Source organism: Oncorhynchus masou, chromosome 14 (genome assembly GCF_036934945.1).
Source record: "Oncorhynchus masou masou isolate Uvic2021 chromosome 14, UVic_Omas_1.1, whole genome shotgun sequence".
NCBI classification, from domain to species: Eukaryota; Metazoa; Chordata; class Actinopteri; order Salmoniformes; family Salmonidae; genus Oncorhynchus; species Oncorhynchus masou.
In genome coordinates, this window is record NC_088225.1 from 23,160,435 (window position 1) to 23,176,428 (window position 15,994).

The 15,994-nt window shown below is 48.5% G+C and overlaps 1 pseudogene; it reads right to left on the bottom strand.

Annotated features, from left to right (window-relative positions):
• Positions 1–7,200: 7,200 nt before the first annotated feature.
• Positions 7,201–15,815, bottom strand: LOC135554557 (far upstream element-binding protein 2-like; annotated as a pseudogene).
• Positions 15,816–15,994: the final 179 nt, after the last annotated feature.

A 15,994-nucleotide genomic window follows, 5' to 3' on the forward strand; every position in this document is an offset into this window, starting at 1 on the left:
CCCCTCTTCAAAGGTGGGGACACTCTTGACCCAAACTGCTACAGACCTATATCCTACCTTGCCTTTCCAAGGTCTTTGAAAGCCAAGTCAACAAACAGATTCCCGACCATTTCGAATCCCACCGCACCTTCTCCACTATGCAATCTGGTTTCAAAGCTGGTCATGGTGCACCTCAGCCACGCTCAAGGTCCTAAACGATATCTTAACTGTCATCCATAAGAAACAATACTGTGCAGCCATATTCATTGACCTGGCCAAGGCTTTCGACTCTGTCAATCACCACATCCTCATCGGCAGACTCAATAGCCTTGGTTTCTCAAATGATTGCCTCGCCTGGTTCACCAACTACTTCTCTGATAGAGTTCAGTGTGTAAAATTGGTGGGCCTGTTGTCTGGGCCTCTCTATGGGGGTGCCACAGGGTTCAATTTGTCATGTCTTGTTATGTCTGTTCCTGTCCTTTCTCTTCACTCTGTCTCTCTCTACTGGTCTTTTTAGGTTACCTTCTCTGTCTCTCATTCTTCAGCTGTTCTACATCTCCCCTAACTAGCTCATTCACTCTTTCCCACCTGTTCTCTCTTCCCCCTCTGATTAGGTCTCTATTTCTCTCTCTGTTCCTGCTACTTTCAGTGTCTGATTCTTGTTTGTGTTTTTGATGCCAGAAGCAAGCTGTCGTCTCGTTTGCTTCCACCTTGTCCTATCCTGTCGGAGTCTGCCTGGCAGGTGCATCCTGCACTATACTACGTTCTTTTTGTTCCATTGTCAACGTTGGAAGAGGATTTATGCCATTCCTGTTTTTCATTAAAGAACTCTGTTTTCTGTTAAAACCGCTTTTGGGTCTTCACTCAAGTACATAACAGAAGAATCAGACCAAGAATGGACCCAGCGGCTCCGGACCATTTTCACTCCGCCGTCGAGATCCAGGGAGCGATGCTAGGCAGACACGAGGAGGAATTGTCTGCTGCTCGACATGCCGTTGAGACCCTGGCCGTCCAAGTCTCCGACCTCACAAGACAGGTTCACCAACTCCACCTCGATCCACCGCCCACTTCCAGGGTTTCCGAGTCTCCGGAGCCCAGGATCAACAACCCGCCGTGTTACTCTGGGGAGCCCACTGAGTGCCGCTCATTCCTCACTCAGTGTGATGTGGTGTTCTCTCTCCAGCCCAACACTTACTCCAGGAGCGCAGCCCGCATCGCCTACGTCATTTCTCTCCTTACCGGACGGGCGCGTGAGTGGGGCACGGCAATCTGGGAGGCGAGGGCTGAGTGTATTAACCAGTATCAGGACTTTAAGGAGGAGATGATACGGGTTTTTGACCGTTCTGTTTTTGGGGAGGAGGCTTCCAGGGTCCTGTCTTCCCTATGTCAGGGGAATCGATCCATAACGGATTATTCTATTGAGTTTCGCACTCTCGCTGCCTCTAGTGACTGGAACGAGCCGGCTTTGCTCGCTCGTTTTCTGGAGGGTCTCCTCGTCGAGGTTAAGGATGAGATCCTCTCCCGGGAGGTTCCTTCCAGTCTGGACTCCTTAATAGCTCTCGCTATTCGCATAGAGCGACGGTTTGATCTTCGTTGCCGAGCTCGTGGAAAGGAGCTCGCGTTCTCCGTTGCTCCCCTCTCCACATCACTGCCACCTGCCGCATCACTGCCACCCTCCTCCGCCGGCTCGGATGCTGAGCCTATGCAGCTGGGGGTATCCGCATCTCGGCCAAGGAGAAGGAACGGAGAATCACCAATCGCCTCTGTCTCTACTGCGGCTCCGCTGGTCATTTTGTCACCTCATGTCCAGTAAAAGCCAGAGCTCATCAGTAAGAGGAGGGCTACTGGTGAGCGCAACTACTCAGGCCTCTCCTTCTGGATCACGCACTACCTTTCCGGTCCATCTCCGCTGGCCCGGTTCATCTGCTTCCTGCAGTGCCTTGATAGACTCTGGGGCGGAGGGCTGTTTTATGGACGAGACCTGGGCTCGGGAACATGACATTCCTCTCAGACAGTTAGGGGAGCCCACGGCCTTGTTCGCTTTAGATGGTAGTTCTCTCCCCAAGATTCAGCGTGAGACGCTGCCTTTAACCCTCACTGTCTCTGGTAATCATAGCGAAACCATTTCTTTTCTAATTTTTCGTTCACCTTTTACACCTGTTGTTTTGGGTCATCCCTGGCTAGTGCGCCATAACCCTTCTATTAATTGGTCTAGTAATACTATCCTATCCTGGAATGTTTCTTGTCATGTGACCTGTTTAATGTCTGCTATCCCTCCTGTTTCCTCTGTCTCTTCTTCACAGGAGGAGCCTGGCGATTTGACAGGGGTGCCGGAGGAGTATCACGATCTGCGCACGGTGTTCAGTCGTTCCAAGGCCACTTCTCTCCCTCCACACCGGTCGTATGACTGTAGTATTGATCTCCTTCCGGGAACTACTCCCCCCGGGGTAGATTATACTCTCTGTCGGCTCCCGAACGTAAGGCTCTCGAGGATTATTTGTCGGTTTCGCTCGACGCCGGTACCATAGTCTCCTCCTCCTCTCCCGCCGGAGCGGGGTTTTTTTTTTGTTCAGAAGAAGGACGGGTCCCTGCGCCCATGCGTGGATTATCGAGGGCTGAATGACATAACAGTTAAGAATCGTTATCCGCTTCCTCTTATGTCTTCAGCCTTCGAGATCCTGCAGGGAGCCAGGTTTTTCACCAAATTGGACCTTCGTAACGCCTACCATCTCGTGCGCATCAGGGAGGGGGACGAGTGGAAGACGGCGTTTAACACTCCGTTAGGGCACTTTGAATACCGGGTTCTTCCTTTCGGCCTCGTTAACGCTCCAGCTGTCTTTCAGGCACTAGTTAACGACGTCCTGAGAGACATGCTGAACATTTTTGTTTTCGTTTACATGGACGATATCCTGATTTTTTCACCGTCTCTCTCGATTCATGTTCAGCACGTGCGACGCGTCCTCCAGCGCCTTTTGGAGAACTGTCTTTATGTGAAGGCTGAGAAGTGCACTTTTCATGCCGCCTCTGTCCCTTTTCTCGGTTCCGTTATTTCCGCTGAGGGCATTAAGATGGATCCCGCTAAGGTCCAGGCTGTCATTGATTGGCCCGTTCCTAAGTCACGCGTCGAGCTGCAGCGCTTTCTGGGCTTCGCTAATTTCTACCGTCGTTTCATCCGTAATTTCGGTCAGGTGGCAGCTCCCCTCACAGCCCTTACTTCTGTTAAGACGTGCTTTAAGTGGTCCGCTTCCGCCCAGGGAGCTTTTGATCTTCTTAAGAATCGTTTTACATCCGCACCTATTCTTGTTACACCTGACATCTCTAGTCAGTTTGTTGTTGAGGTTGACGCGTCAGAGGTGGGCGTGGGAGCCATTCTTTCTCAGCGCTCTCTCTCTGACGGCAAGGTCCATCCTTGCGCGTTTTTCTCTCATCGCTTATCGCCGTCAGAACGTAACTATGATGTTGGTAATCGCGAACTGCTCGCCATCCGCTTAGCCCTAGGCGAATGGCGACAGTGGTTGGAGGGGGCGACCGTTCCTTTTGTCGTTTGGACTGACCATAGGAACCTTGAGTACATCCGTTCAGCCAAACGACTTAATGCGCGTCAGGCTCGTTGGGCTCTGTTTTTCGCTCGTTTCGAGTTTGTTATTTCTTATCGTCCGGGCTCAAAAACACCAAGCCTGATGCTTTATCTCGTCTCTTCAGTTCTTCTGAGGTCTCCACCGACCCCGAGGGGATTCTCCCTGACGGGCGTGTTGTCGGGTTGACTGTCTGGGGAATTGAGAGGCAGGTAAAGCAAGCACTCGCTCACACTCCGTCGCCGCGAGCTTGTCCTAGGAACCTTCTGTTCGTTCCCGTTCCTACTCGTCCGGCCGTTCTTCAGTGGGCCCACTCTGCCAAGTTAGCCGGCCACCCCGGCGTTCGGGTACGCTCGCTTCCATTCGCCAGCGTTTCTGGTGGCCCACTCGGGAACGTGACGCGCGTCGATTTGTCGCCGCTTGTTCGGTCTGCGCGCAGACTAAATCTGGGAACTCTCCTCCTGCCGGCCGTCTCAGACCGCTTCCCATTCCCTCTCGACCGTGGTCTCACATCGCTTTAGATTTTATCACCGGACTGCCTTCATCAGCGGGGAAGACAGTTATTCTTACGGTTGTCGATAGATTCTCTAAGGCGGCTCATTTCATTCCTCTCGATAAGCTCCCTTCTGCTAAGGAGACGGCTCAGATCATTATCGAGAATGTTTTCCGAATTCATGGCCTTCCGTCTGACGTCGTTTCCGACAGAGGCCCGCAGTTCACGTCTCAATTTTGGAGGGAGTTTTGCCGTTTGATTGGGGCTTCCGTCAGTCTCTCGTCCGGCTTTCATCCCCAGTCTAACGGTCAAGCCGAACGGGCCAATCAGACTGTTGGTCGCATTTTACGCAGTCTTTCTTTTCGTAACCCTGCGTCTTGGTCAGAACAGCTCCCCTGGGCAGAGTACGCCCACAACTCGCTTCCCTCGTCTGCTACCGGTCTATCTCCTTTTCAGAGTAGCCTCGGGTACCAGCCTCCGCTGTTCTCATCTCAGCTCGCCGAGTCCTGCGTCCCCTCCGCTCAGGCTTTTGTCCAGCGTTGCGAGCGCACCTGGAAGGGGGTCAGGTCGGCACTTTGCCGTAATAGGGCGCAGACTGTGAGGGCCGCTAATAAGCGTAGGACCAAGAGTCCTAGATATTGTTGCGGTCAGAGAGTATGGCTCTCCACTCAGAACCTTCCCCTTAAGACAGCTTCTCGCAAGTTGGCCCCGCGGTTCATTGGTCCGTTCCGTATTTCTCAGGTCATTAATCCTGTCGCAGTGCGACTTCTTCTCCCGCGCTATCTTCGTCGCGTTCACCCGGTCTTCCATGTCTCCTGTGTTAAGCCCGTTCTTCGCGCCCCCGCTCGTCCCTCCCCCCCCCCCCATCTAGGGCGCACCCATCTACAGGGTTCGTAAGATTTTGGACATGCGCCCTCGGGGCCGTGGTCATCAGTACCTAGTGGATTGGGAGGGGTACGGTCCTGAGGAGAGGAGTTGGGTTCCCTCTCGGGACGTGCTGGACCGTTCGCTGATCGATGATTTCCTCCATTGCCGCCAGGTTTCCTCCTCGAGTGCGCCAGGAGGCGCTCGGTGAGTGGGGGGGGGTACTGTCATGTCTTGTTATGTCTGTTCCTGTCCTTTCTCTTCACTCTGTCTCTCTCTACTGGTCTTTTTAGGTTACCTTCTCTGTCTCTCATTCTTCAGCTGTTCTACATCTCCCCTAACTAGCTCATTCACTCTTTCCCACCTGTTCTCTCTTCCCCCTCTGATTAGGTCTCTATTTCTCTCTCTGTTCCTGCTACTTTCAGTGTCTGATTCTTGTTTGTGTTTTTGATGCCAGAAGCAAGCTGTCGTCTCGTTTGCTTCCACCTTGTCCTATCCTGTCGGAGTCTGCCTGGCAGGTGCATCCTGCACTATACTACGTTCTTTTTGTTCCATTGTCAACGTTGGAAGAGGATTTATGCCATTCCTGTTTTTCATTAAAGAACTCTGTTTTCTGTTAAAACCGCTTTTGGGTCTTCACTCAAGTACATAACACAATTCTTGGGCCGACTCTCTTCTCTGAAAACATCAATGATGTCGCTCTTGCTGCTGGTGAGTCTCTGATCCATTTCTACGCAGACGACACCATTCTGTATACTTCTGGCCCTTCTTTGGACACTGTGTTAACAACCCTCCAGACGAGCTTCAATGCCATACAACTCTCCTTCCGTGGCCTCCAACTGCTTTTAAATACAAGTAAAACTAAATGCATGCTCTTCAACCGATCCCTGCCTGCACCTGCCCGCCCGTCCAGCATCACTACTCTAGACGGTTCTGACTTAGAATATGTGGACAACTACAAATACCTAGGTGTCTGGTTAGACGGTAAACTCTCCTTCCAGACTCACATCAAACATCTCCAATCCAAAGTTAAATCTAGAATTGGCTTCCTATTTCGCAACAAAGCATCCTTCACTCATGCTGCCAAACATACCCTCGTAAAACTGACCATCCTACCGATCCTCGACTTTGGCGATGTCATTTACAAAATAGCCTCCAATACCCTACTCAATAAATTGGATGCAGTCTATCACAGTGCCATCCGTTTTGTCACCAAAGCCCCATGTACTACCCACCACTGTGACCTGTACGCTCTCGTTGGCTGGCCCTCGCTTCATACTCATCGCCAAACCCACTGGCTCCAGGTCATCTACAAGACCCTGCTAGGTAAAGTCCCCCCTTATCTCAGCTCGCTGGTCACCATAGCAGCACCCACCTGTAGCATGCGCTCCAGCAGGTATAGCTCTCTGGTCACCCCCAAAACCAATTCTTCCTTTGGCCGCCTCTCCTTCCTGTTCTCTGCTGCCAATGACTGGAACAAACTACAAAAATCTATGAACCTGGAAACACATCTCCCTCACTAACTTTAAGCACCAGCTGTTAGAGCAGCTCACAGATCACTGCACCTGTATATAGCCCATCTATAATTTAGCCCAAACAATTACCTCTTCCCCTACTGTATTTATTTATTTTGCTCCTTTGCACCCAATTATTTCTATCTCTACTTTGCACATTCTTCCATTCCAGTGTTTTACTTGCTATATTGTATTTACTTCGCCACCATGGCCTTTTTTGCCTTTACCTCCCTTATCTCACCTCATTTGCTCACACTGCATATATACTTATTTTTCTACTGTATTATTGATTGTATGTTTGTTTATTCCATGTGTAACTCTGTGTTGTTGTATGTGTCGAACTGCTTTGCTTTATCTTGGCCAGGCCGCAATTTTAAATGAGAACTTGTTCTCTACTTGCCTACCTGGTTAAATAAAGGTGAAATAAATAATAAATCAAATATGCATAGTCACTTTAACTATACATTCATGTACATACTTCCTCAATCAACCCGACTAACCGGTGCCTGTATGTCACCTCGCTGCTGTTATTTTTCAGTCTTTTTATTTCTTGACTTAACTATTGTTCACCTAATACCTTTTTTTGCACTGTTGGTTAGAGCCTAAGTAAACATTTCACTGTAAGATCTACACCTGTTGTATTTGGCGCACGTGACAAACTTTGATTTGTTTGACCGATGCGCCACTCAGGATCCCAAACACAAGTCTTGCACCTTGACAAAGCATTATGGAACACACTAACAGAAACAAAACTGGACACACAAGTTAACAAATGTTGACTTTTCACCCTTTTAATTCAACAGAATATTGCTGCTGGTGGTCATTTTATTCACAATACCAACACTGTGCCTTGCAAAATGCAGACTCCAATACAGTGCCCAAGCTGCCATTCTTCCTCAAGAGTTAGTGATTCAACATGTCTGGGTCATGTTCATTTGGGCACACAGTACCAAAACGTTTTGCAACAGGAAATGTGCACTTATTGGACAAGTCCAGGTAGTCCCTCCCTGTTTCAGTCCGTTAGTCCCTTATGAATACAACCCTGAGGTTAACAACCTCAACAGCCATAAATAGCCATCTTACTCATGACTTCAACCACAGCTTATTCCAGTGCAACCGTAACTCACTCTGAATAGGGCCAGGAGTTTTTCCCTGACCAGGGACCCTAGTTAGGGTTGCAAAATTCTGTGAACTTGCAATAAATTCCCTGGTTTTCCAGAAATTCGAGTTGGAGGATTCTGGATTTCCTGCTTATTTCCTCCTGATTCTGGGAATCCCCCTACTGGTATTTCAGGGAATTTATAGAAAGTTCCTGAATTTTGCAACCAGCCCCGTTTAAAGCCTATAACTATGGCCACAGGTTTTTTCCCTGGGCAGGGATATCGCCTGTCCCCAATGACCATCAGAAGGTGATCTAACTGGTGGGAGGTCAGGACATCTTTTATTGGAACTTTATTCAAAACAATTGAAAAATAAAAAACAAAAACATACAATGTATAAGACCATGTCACAGATCAAGGAAAACTAAAACTTCTAACACCATCCGTCTCCCGTGCAACAGGTTGAGTTAAACAGACTCGTGTTATGGGATGTATGCAGTAGGTAACTTCTCACTGTAGATATACCCATGGTTATGTTAACTAGCATTCCACAATCACTGAAGTCTTCCGCTGTGCAAACACACTCATGTTTATCATCACTTGTGGGGACACATTCTAAATACTGTACAGTCACACACAGAGAAAACAAAAATATAATTCACGGAACATAAAATCAAAACCAAAGCTCAAAATGTATGAAGACCAAACAACTTAGGCGATGGGAATGTTCCAGATGAAGGAGAAATCAAACTACCAAGCAATTCAAATAATCACCTTTAAAAGCAAAACCTCCCACTCTTAATCATTTTACCATTAACGCAACTGATTGTAATCTTTATAAATCAATGTTAATTTCAGTAAATGCAGTATTAGTAGTGTAGGACTAGAAGTAAGTCACTTGAATAGACAGCTTGGCTGTGGTAAATACAATTAAAAAAGGGGAAAGTGGGATTTCATTGGGGGAGTGATGAGCATTTCCGGAAGTAAATCTGGCTTTCATGGTTTCCAGTTCAAATCTCCCAAGTTCATGTTTTTATTGACAGATAAAACAAGGGACGATATCAGGGAACCAAAATGAAAGAGAACAGTCCTAGAAATCCATCCCATTATTCAGCTCACAGACAAAGCAATAGTTTGTTCTCTTCGCATATTTATTTAAACAGGTGGTGAGTTGGATGGGGAAAGGGGAGGGACAGGGAAAGGACTGCCAGCACAGAATCCCTTCAGAACAAAAAATATAGCATTTTTTATTTATTTTTTAAATGGCCCGGATTCTGTTGACTGGTTGGGTTAAGTGGTAGTAGCCTTTCTTTATTCTCGCTCTTTATGAGTCTCAGCCGAGCTTCTCACTGTGTCTGGAGAGAAAGAACAGAGTAAGAGTACAGAGTCAGAGAACCACAACAACCAGTAACATCTTCAGCCTGGATGCCAAAAACAGACTGCAACCCAGGCCAGTACACCTCAGGACAGAACGCACACACCTAGGCAACGTACAACACACAACTTGTTAGACATACACATCTGAGAACTGTCACAGTACACTCAGTGTAACTTTACCTGCTGGCCTTGCTGAGGGGTAGCAGGCTGTCCTGGGGCCTGTCCTGTGTTGCCATAGTAAGCAGCCTGCTGCCTGTAGTACTCTGCCCAGGCTGCACTGTAGTCCTGCTGGCCTCCACCTGGGGCTGCTGGGGCACCTGCTGCTCCTGGCCCTGCTGCAGAGCCTCCTGCCTGGGCTAGGGGAGCAGATGAGAGGGGGTCTTATGGATGAAGAAGAGATATGCTATGATCGACAAGGTTAACATGATGAAAGATTTGTGTTCTTAAAGCACTGGTTCACTTCAAAATTAAAGTTTGTCAGATGATTTTAGACCTTGAAAGTAATCTAAAGTCAAGCATAGTCAATAGCCCACAACAGTAGCGACAGCTATACGCCTCGATACAAAATTACATGGGAAAGATAGACACGGTCTAAAATGACAAAATTAGACAGTGCCCATCTTTCCTATTCTAAGAGGGAAACAACTGCATTCTTTCCTCCCGTGGTGTTATTCTGGTAACTATAGTGGACCAGTGGTCTCACCAACACCCATCTTCTTGTAGTACTCCTCCCAGGCCTTGGTGTAGTCAGGCTGGCCCCCAGGGGTCTGGCTGGCCTGGGGCTGGTCTCCAGGTGCTGGGCCACCAGCGGTGGGGTTGGTGGGGGGCTGGCCGGGCCCTGCTCCCCCTGGCTGCCCTCCCTGGTAGTACTGGCCATAATAGGCTGCCCAGGCTGCGTTAGGGTCCGCGGCACCGGCTGCCTTGCCTAAAAAAGATGGCAGTTGGAGGTGAGGTCCTCATAGGGCTGAGCGTGCCCTGCTATCTGCCTGTGCTTAGAAACCAGGGGACAGAGAGAGATAGGGGGAGTTATTATCAATAGCCAACACAGAAAGACATTCTCCCATCACAGATGATTTTGATAATAGTTGCAGGGTTATGTACCACTAAAAGCTAGCCTGGCCCCAGTTTGTGCTGTACTCCTATGGACATTGTGACACCAGACAATGGAGTTGGCAAGAGAGCAGAAACATATCTGGGACCAAGCTAACTAAAACCTGCTCTCTGTTGTAACCACTGTTTTGAAATGACAAGGAGATAAAACTATATAGTAGGAAACCCCAAAAGAGACCACTGGTAGGCTGGATGGAGTTGACTCCATATCGCTTTCCCTTTCTCAGTCTTTTCAAATAAGTGATTACAGCGAGAGAAAACATTGGGAGGCCATTGAAAGTTATAGTTCCAATGTAACCATTTCCTGTCCACAGTGAGGGTCTGAAAGTTCAATGTTGCAGGTCACTCACTGGGGTCGTGGGTTACTTGGGGCTGCCACTGCTGGTAGGTGTTGCCCCAGCCCTGTGGGGGGTAGCCATGAACACCTCCACTTGGGGGGTAGAGAAAACACAGTTACTACTCAGTAGACTTCCATTGGTCCAATCAATGATTGTATCGTTGTGATGTAACATTTTAGCCAGTAGAGGCTTGTAAAAGCCAGAGTTTAGGATGACTACATTTCCAGTCTCCACTCACTGTGGTCCAGGGGCTCCTGGGGGTCCTGGGTTGTAGGGACCAGGATTATAGGGACCCATGGGGCCTGGTCCACCAGGACCTGGACAAACAGGGCAGAGGGGACCCTGGAAAGCACAACCAGTTAGATGCATGGACATTATGTTCACATCTATGGTGAAAAGACTGAAAGCAACTCAATTGCCAGTTTGACTCCATTGATTTTGCGTTGAAGCAATCATGTCCATTTCCCCAAACCACAAACCCATCCATCCATCCTTCAGCCCTTTCCTCCTTACCCTGAGCAGGAACCCTGCATACCTCGATCTTGTCCTCGATGAGCTGCTTGGCGTGATCTATCTGCTGTGGAGAGCCTCGAATGACAAAGAGCTTGAAGTTAGGGTCCCCGTTGGGGGGCAGCTGGCGGGAGATCTCCACAAACGCCCCAGTCTGCTGGTTGATGGCCTTGATGTTCTCCCCGCCCCGTCCAATCACCAGGCCACACTTGTGGGCCGGAAGGGAGAAAGTCATCTCCCCTCCTCCACCACCAGGGGGACCCCAGCTCCCCTGGTCCCCTCTGCTGCGGCCCCTGCCGCCACCACTCGGGGACATGCCTGGAGGCCCGGGAGGACCCTGAGAAGGAAGGAGGGTGGAAGAGAGAGAGAGAGAAAAAAAGAGGGTCTTAATACAATTTATATTTAAGTCCTGGACGTCAGAAAGTCAGTTTGTTTAAAATGAAGATATTTACCTCCTAATAACAGTAATGTACTGTATGGGGAATTATGGGAATGCTCTAGGACTATCATTTGTCTAGGTTATGGAGTCCATTTGTTTACAATGTTCCATTTGTTTACAATGTTCCAGTGGCTCACTAAATGTGTTGAATGTTGTATGTTCCACAAGGCACGGCATCATGGCAGCTCCAATACACTTGTATTTAAACAGTTCCAAGCTGGCATGTGAGCAGTGGCTGTTTTTCAGATACTCTATGTGTGTGTGAGGTATGTACTCCCTGTCCTACCTCCTCTCTGACCCTGATGCTCTGCAGTAGCTCCTGGATGATCTGGGCAGCATTGTCACAGCAGTCTGGTGGGCCCATGATGTGGGCCATCTTATCAGGACCTGTGCCATCATCTGCAACGACAGGACATTTCCTCTGAGATTGTGCAACACCACAACCAGAATGTAGAGCTTGTTAGTAGACACCACACAACTTGTGAGTAACCCGTGTAAATGAGTCGAGTACAAGTAGTTCATATGACATGACTATGAAACGTTATATACCTGGTTTAAACTGTATCCTAACTCCTGCGTCGTTCTGAATCTTCTTGATCATCTCCCCGTTGCGACCAATCACCACCCCGACAGAGTGTCGTGGCACCGGAACCTAGCCAATCAGAGAGCAGGTAAGACAGCGCCAAATAGACTAGACTGATAGCTATAGGAAGGTGCTCACTCTCATACAAATAAAACCTGTGATGGGGAATGTGAGTCCCTCTCCACACACACACCTCCCTCTCACTTACGTCCATGGCTCCCCCACCTCCCCCCATGCGGGAGCCATACTCGTTCCTGTCTCCGAAGCCAGGCTGATCCCTCTCCCTCAGTATCTCCTGCACCAACTCCATGGCTTGCTGAGCAGACCCACAGGACAGATTTTCTAATTCAAACAACTTTATGATGTCTCGTTAGCGAGAACAGCATTAGCACATCAAAAGTTGCTACCAAATCCCCCATCTGCAGAGCTGCAGTACAGCATGCCAATTCAATATGGGATGCAGATTGTAGCAAGGCCTTGTGTTACCTCCACTTTGGATGGCTCCCCGATGATGCGCAGGGGCTTGTCCATGTTGGGTCCCTGAGACGCGTCCTGAATCAGGATCATCTTCACTCCTGCTCGCTCCTGTCAATGCCGCAGACAGACCGCATGGTCAGCTCTGCTCAACCAACTGATGGCAATGATTCACTCAACTCTCACTCACATGGCCCATGAAACACTTGTGTAATGAGATACGAGATTTTCCTGCTTACATTTCTTTTTTGCTCTGTAGATTTAACAACCCCAAAAATTATTTGCATGACTGCAAACATCAGCCTGTTTGCGATGAAACTCTGGCTACTGGTGGCTACTGGTGAGGCCGACTGACTGTTTGTATATACCTGTAGCTGTTTGATGGTCTCCCCTCCCTTGCCGATGATGAGGCCAGCCTTGCCTGCGGGAATCATCATCTCCTGCCCTGAGCCACTCTGTCCATTGGTCGCCTCGTGGAAGGATGAGGGGGGCGTGCCCCTCCCCCGAGACACAATCTCATCTAATAAAATCTTGGCTTTCCTAGTCAGAGTGGAAGAGCGAGAGGGGTGAGTCAACTCAACTGATGAGTGCAACAGCACACATTAATAGTGGAACTACAGAGATATGCCATACATAATGATAGCACTGTGGAAATTCAGTGGCTAGAGGTGAACAGCATCTTGTGATAACAATACAAAATGTCACAATTAGCTAGTAGGATCTCACTTACTGTATGGAGTCTGGGGACCCTGTGAGAGAGACACTCCTCTCTGGTAAACCTCCACTGTCTGAAAACAACCAACAGTCAATAACACACACACACACACACACGAAGAGAGTTCAACTATAGCTCTGGTTCTAACCATTGACTATAAAGGCCACACTTGCCAGTCCCTCACCTGAGGCTATCTGAACCTTGCAGCCTGATTCCTGCTGGATCTTATTGATCTGTTCTCCGCCCCGGCCAATGACTGGAGGAGAGGAAGAGGGGAGAGCTGTTAGTTTTATTGATTCTGATGTTCATGATGAGTCCAGTAATGTTCAAATTCAACACATCAACACAAAAAAAATAATCCGGTGACCATGTTGGAGAAAGTGTACTTACTGAGTCCCACCATTCCATCAGGAACACTGTACTCCTCAGAGGTGGTTGTGAGCCTGGCACTGTGGGAGAGAGAAGCCAAGCACAACAGTTTGTTTTCCAAATTGTCAACATATTGTCACCATTAATCTTCTGCTGAAGAACTAATTCCAATCACCTATTCCTATTTCCCTTCATTTTAGAGATCTACTTGGATTGTTATGGATCAATTATGCTAATGACTTACCTCTGCTGGGCCAGTGCTGCAAGTTGGGCTCCGATAGCTGTAAAAGGAAAGAGAGAAAGAAAGAGATATATAGAGAGAGGACAGGGCTCAGATTACTGACACACTGCAAAATGAGGACAAGACAAACACAGGTGATGCCCACAGTGACCGACCAGGGGAGAGGGTTTGGATAGTACAGACACCGACCAGGGGAGAGGGTTTGGATAGTACAGACACCGACCAGGGAAGAGGGTTTGGATAGTACAGACACCGACCAGGGGAGAGGGTTTGGATAGTACAGACACCGACCAGGGAAGAGGGTTTGGATAGTACAGACAGACCAGGGGAGAGGGTTTGGATAGTACAGACACCGACCAGGGGAGAGGGTTTGGATAGTACAGACACCGACCAGGGGAGAGGGTTTGGATAGTACAGACACCGACCAGGGGAGAGGGTTTGGATAGTACAGACACCGACCAGGGGAGAGGGTTTGGATAGTACAGACACCGACCAGGGAGAGGGTTTGGATAGTACAGACACCGACCAGGGGAGAGGGGCCGGATAGTACAGACACCGACCAGGGAAGAGGGTTTGGATAGTACAGACAGCGAAGAAGAGGGTTTGGATAGTACAGACACCGACTAGGGAAGAGGGTTTGGATAGTACAGACAGACCAGGGGAGAGGGTTTGGATAGTACAGACACCGACCAGGGAAGAGGGTTTGGATAGTACAGACACAGACCAGGGGAGAGGGGCGAAACAGTACTGACACAGAACAGGGGCCGGACAGTACAGACACCGACCAGGGGAGAGGGTTGATATTCCTGTAAGACACAGAGCAGGTTTTGTAGGTAGTAGGAGACATGAGGAAGAGCAACTTACAGAGAGCTGTGGCTGAGTCCACATCACTCTGTGGAGCCATTTTCTTGCTCTCAGGTTGATCTGTGGGAAGAAAAAAAACAAGTAAACAAAGGTTGAATCTGATCTCACAATAATGTGTGTGCACACACTCCTGTTATCAGACGTTCTCATGGGCAGTGGCCCTTTCACACTCCCCAGCAGTGTGTGTGTGTACCTGGGTCCTCCAGCTGTCGTTTCTGTGCTGTGAAGGGAAAGACGTCTGGTGCATTGATGTTGTTCATAGGGGCTACCCCTGCACATTCACCAATCTTGGCAGCAATCTGATGCACAAAAGTTGAAGTCACTTGAACACATAACAGATATTCAAATAGCGATGACATGATGAGAATGTCTGATTTATTTGTGCTGGTCCTGGGTATTAACTAACGTTGATAAGCAACTTCAAATATTACATGAGATGCTAATTGTTTGTGAGCGGAATGATGGTAATTCAACTCAAGTGGGCAAACTTGACAGTGTTGGCTGGCTAGCTGAGGATATATACTTTGTTGGGAATGCACTCAAAAACACAGACACGCTGAGGGCTCGAAGCCTGCTTGTCCATCATCAGGACTTTGTCTTTGCATGCAGCAGACGCAGCCAGCTCTCAACAACACAACAACATTGGGAGACGGCGAACAGCATGCATGCATTGGTAACAACATCATAACGGTATTTCTGCAGTGGCACGTCAACTGGGTCTTCAAATTCACTTGACTTATAAACGTTAACTAGAGAGCTATAATAATCATAACTGGCAACAGTATTGATTGGTCGCCAAACATAGTCAGCCAGCTTTGCAAGCTAACAACCACGAAACAAGACAATAGTCACATTTTCTTCACCCCTTCCCAGTGGCACTCACGCGCATAGCTACACTGCCTCCCGCTTCTGTCTCACCTGCCGGGCCCGTTGTACAGCGTCTGCAAAGGCATCTTTTTTATTCCACCACCGTTACCGATAGCTAGATGTCCGCCGAGAGGAGCTCCAGCCCCGGGTGCGGGTACCGAGCTATACTCCGACATATTTGCGGAGGGGAGAGAGAAGAAAATACGAAAGTTAAAGTGGTGTTTAGGCCAGGGCAGACTGCGCAGGAGCGGGAAGTCAGACGATCAAATATTCCGGGAGAGGAAAGCAACCGGAGATGGAGCACTGAGAGCGGGAACAAGGTTTAGATGACTTTTCTACAAATAATGTAAACACATACGGTTATAATAACATTATCTGAAGACACTTTATTACAAAATATGAATTTCAACCCCAAACGTTTCGGAAAATTTTGAAGATAACTTTTGTCAAAGGCAGTTAAAATAACCTTCACATCTTCCAATGACAGGGACTGTCTGTACCTATACGGTTATGGTCTGTGCACTGATCAGAGCATGCATTTGTAGTAGCTGTCATAATTTCCACCTGTACAGTACATTTATT